We start from the raw sequence: 4,977 nt of genomic DNA, 5'->3' as shown, positions 1-4,977 counted from the left end.
GGGACCGACTGTCACAGAAGCTGTCCCTGGGGGCTGGCCAGGGAGTGGCCATGGGGAGAGGTCCAGGGTGTGTGAGGTGCTGGGTCCTGGGGCTGCGGCTGGGCCGAGGGGTCTGATCAGAGATGGGCAGGGGCAGACCCAGCGGGAACGCAGCCTGGACAGCGTCGTGTGGAACAGGCTGATGTCCCTGACTCTGGCTTAGGACATAAATAATCATCAGCTAGAAACCCTGCTTCAACCTGCATTCATTAAACCATCCTCGTTAGTGACACGACGACTAACGAGAAAGCCCCACGCTAGCCGGACAGCACCTGCCTCTCAGTGGGATTTACGGGGGACTCCTGGATCATTACACCTCCTCCTGCCTTAGCCAGAGCACTGAGCAGTGCCGCGCCGGCCAGGGAGCCGACAAACCTCCCCAGCAATTAAGGGCCGGCGGCAGAAGCAAAGTTGCCGGTTGTTTAAGTGGGTCCCATGGGAGGTCGTTAGCCGGGAATGTGGGTCTTTCTCAGCTGGCTTGTAGTGAGGGCGGGGGGGGGGGGGGGGATCAGGGTTCTCTCTGTGGGACCTCCTCTGCCCCAGGATGCCTGCTTTGGCTGACAAGTCTGTTCTACGCTTCATCCCTGTCATCTAGTGACCCTTCTGTTCTCCCCGAGAGTCACGTCTAGGAATGCAAACTCCAAGCGGGGTTCTTTGTAAAGTAACGATAAAGAAAATGCAAAATAACTCTGAACAGAGCTCTTGTTTCCTGCTCCCTCGTACAGATGATACACACCCTTGGCACTCAATGACCTAGGACAACTGCTGTTGTCTCGTTAACGCATATCTACTCCCTCTGCATGCCGTCCCATCTGTTTGGTGAGAAAGACACTGTTTAGGAACAAAATACAGGACTATGTAGCACTTTAAAGACTAACAAGATGGTTTATTAGGTGATGAGCTTTCGTGGGCCAGACCCACTTCCTCAGATCAAATAGTGGAAGAAAATAGTCACAGCCATATATACCAAAGGATACAATTAAAAAAAATGAACACATATGAAAAGGACAAATCACATTTCAGAACAGCGATTTGTCCTTTTCATGTGTTCATTTTTTTAAATTGTATCCTTTGGTATATATGGTTGTGACTATTTTCTTCCACTACTTGATCTGAGGAAGTGGGTCTGGCCCACGAAAGCTCATCATCTAATAAACCATCTTGTTGGTCTTTAAAGTGCTACATAGTCCTGCATTTTGTTTCAGCTACACCAGACTAACACGGCAACATTTCTATCACTGTTTAGGAAGGAGCACTGCAGAAAGAGGTCTAGGGGACAGAGTGGGCCAGAAGCTAAATATGATCCAACAGTGTGAGACTGTTGCAAAAAAAGTAAACATGATTCTGGGCTGCATGAACAGGAGTGGACGCATTGGAGAGGGTCCAGTGGAGGCAACCAAAATGATTAGGGGGCTGTAGCATATGGCTTATGAGGAGAGGCTGAGGGAGTCTGTATAGTCTGCAGAAGCGAAGAGTGAGGGGGGATTTGAGAGCAGCCTTCAACTTCCTGAAGGGAGGTTCCAAAGAGGATGGAGAGAGGCTGTTCTCAGTAGTGACAGATGGCAGAAGAAGGAGCAATGGTCTCAAGTTGTGGTGGGAGAGGTCCAGGTTGGATCTTAGGAAAAACTATTTCCCTAGGAGGGTGGTGAAGCACTGGAATGGGTTACCTAGGGAAGTAGTGGAGTCTCCATCCCTAGAGGTGTTTAAGTCTCGGCTTGACAAAGCCCTGGCCGGGTTGATTTAGTTGGGATTGGTCCTGCCTAGAGCAGGGGGCTGGACTTGATGACCTTCTGAGGTCTCTTCCAGCTCTATGGGTCTAGGATTCTATGAGTGTTGTGAACAAGACACGAGAAGTCATTCTTCTGCTCTACTTGGCATTGATTAGGCCTCAGTTGGAGTACTGTGCCCAGTTCTCGGCACCACATTTCAAGAAAGATGTGAAGAAATTGAAGAAGGTCCAGAAAAGAACAACACAATGATGACAGGTCTAGAAGACATGAGCAATGAGGGAAGACGGAAAGAATTGGGCTTGTTTACTTTGGAAAGGAGAAGACTGAGAGGGGACATGATAGTTGTTTTCAAGTATCTAAAAGGGTGTTACAAGTAGGATGGGGAAAATTTCGTCTCCTTGGCTTCTGAGGACAAGACAAGAAGCAATGGGCTTAAACTGCAACAAGGGAGGTTTAGGTTGGACATTAGGAAAAACTTCCTACCTGTCAGGGTGGTGAAACACTGGAATAAATTGCCCAGAGAGGTTGTGGAATCTCCATCCCTGGAGATATTTAACAGCAGGTTGGACAGACACCTGTCAGGGATGTTCTAGATTGTGCTGGGTCCTGCCGTGAGGGCGGGTACTGGACTAGATGACCTTTCGAGGTCCCTTCCAGTTCTAGGGTTCTAGGCTGTGTTGCTCACACAAATCCATGGCTACTGGGACACTCACACTGGGGTGCCCACTGTCAGGGAATGTCTCTGTCAGCAGCCGGTCCTTCCTCTGTGGCCGAGACCAGACCTTGGTATTGATAACGGGGGACAAGCATCTCTTCTGTGTTTCTCAATATCTATTCTCTTTCCAGTTGTCTGGTGTCAAAGCAGGTGGCCTTTTGCAATGTGTTTTCACACATACCGGGGATATGAAGGTGTAAGTGGTTAACCAGTTAATCGATAAGCCTCACCCTGAATGTGTGGGGCTTAGTGGTTAATTTTAACTGGTGGGGTTGGATCATCTTCGTACCTGCCATGGGCACATCTGGGGGCACCCTACAGAGGGGTACTCCAATACAGGTATCATCGAATCCTAGAATCCCAGGGCTGGAAGAGACCTCAGGAGTCATCGAGTCCAGCCCCCTGCCCAAAGCAGGACCAATCCCAAATCAGTCATCCCAGCCAGAGCTTGGTCAAGCCAGGACTGAAACATCTTTAGAGATGAAGATTCCACCCCCTCCCTAGGGAACCCATCCCAGTGTTCCCCACCCTCCAAGTGATGCCGATCGATGGGTCTGAAACTTTATCCACCCTCTCGCCTTCGCTAATTGATGTGAAAGCCATCGTTCTTGGTAGCCCGGTGTTCAAAAAGTCATACATGGGTGGAAATGAGGTTTAAGAGGAATTTTCTGAACTTGAAGCAGAAGGTTTTTTTTGGGAGAGATAGAGGGGTTCGTACTGATTTAATGTGGATAAATGTAAAGTAATGCACATTGGGAAAAATAACCCCAACTATACATACAATATGATGGGGGCTAATTTAGCTACAACGAATCAGGAAGGAGATCTTGGAGTCATCGTGGAGAGTTCTCAGAAGACGTCCACGCAGTGTGCAGCGGCAGTCAAAAAAGCAAACAGGATATTAGAAATCTTTAAAAAAAGAATAGAAAATAAGACGGAGAATATCTTGGTATGCCCACATCTCGAATACTGCATACAGATTTGGTCTCCTCATCTCAAAAAAGATATACTGGCATTAGAAAAGGTTCAGAGAAGGGCAACTAAAATGCCGAGGGCTTTGCAATGTGTCCCATATGAGGAGAGATTAATGAGACTGGGACTTTTCAGCTTGGCAAAGAGGAGACTAAGGGGGGATAGGATAGAGGTCTATAAAATCTTGAGTGGTGTGGAGAAAACGAATAAGGAAAAGTTATTTACTTGTTCCCATAATATAAGAACTGGGGGTTCCCAAATGAAATTAATGGGCAGCAGATTCAAAACAAATAAAAGGAAGTTCTTCACACAGCGCATCTGTGGAACTCCTTGCCTGAGGAGGCTGCGAAGGCTAGGCCTATAACAGGGTTTAAAAGAGAACTAGATAAATTCATGGCGGTTAAGTCCATCAATGGCTATTAGCCAGGATGGGTAAGGAATGGTGTCCCCGGCCTCTGTTTGTCAGAAGGGGGAGATGGATGACAGGAGAGAGATCGCTTGATCAGTACCTGTTTCATTCACTCCCTCTGGGACACCTGGCATTGGCCACTGTCAGCAGACAGGGTACTGGGCTGGATGGACCTTTGTTCTGATCCAATATGGCCGTTCTTATGTTCTTATGTACCTTTTGCCTTCTCCTTTGGGGCCTTGTTTGAGAGTTATCTGTTCTCCAAACTCACAAGGGATGCAAGATCTCCCCACAGAAGGTTATTAGATATAAAGAATGATCGTCTTCAAGAACTCATAACTCAGTCAGAATCTGAATTTAAATTACGTGTGTTGACTGTACTTGAGGATTGAGTCAAAAGGTGAGAATATTCCAGTTGCTTGCTTGCTTCTTTCTTGCTCGCTGGCTTGTTTGCTTGGTTTCCAAAATTCATGCGTGTAAATGAATCGTTCTGACTTTCTGTGATGGGGATTTCAAAGTTCCTTTATACCTTGGCAACCAACAGCCCGTAAAGTCAAGTGAGAGTTGTGAGAGATTAATTCCTTTAAATGTTTGTTGTTTTGTATTGTTTAATGGTTTGTAGTTGAGCTAAATGTGCTTTGCAGAGGTAAAGGTTGCAACAAAGGTATTTATGAATTTGGACCATGCTACGATCTCATTTTGACCAATGTGAATCTGACGACAATTCGCATACATCTGTGGAGTTCCTTTCAATTTTAATGCCGTTGAATCTAAAAGCTGTGGAGATAGGTAATGGAGTCTAATGGATACGGGAGGTGAATGATTCATAACCTATTGATTGTACGCTCAAGATTTTCCTATCAAATTTGAAACATACTGCAAAGTGTGGCAATTATTGTTTATAAATCATTGTAATACGAAATATTACAAATCAGTCTAATAAAAGATTACAGTCAGTTAAATGTATTGAGCTTGTAGTCCTTCTAGTTTTCATATTGTTTATAGTTCAGTAACTCCACTGATTTCACGGGAGAAATTCCCGTGAAATGAGAGGAAAATGAGAAGTGAAGAAATAAGACTAGAGAAGAAAGAAGACAGAGATAAGAAACTTA

Source organism: Pelodiscus sinensis, chromosome 30 (assembly GCF_049634645.1).
Source record: "Pelodiscus sinensis isolate JC-2024 chromosome 30, ASM4963464v1, whole genome shotgun sequence".
Lineage (NCBI taxonomy): Eukaryota > Metazoa > Chordata > Testudines > Trionychidae > Pelodiscus > Pelodiscus sinensis.
Note: the sequence above shows the minus strand (reverse complement) of the source record.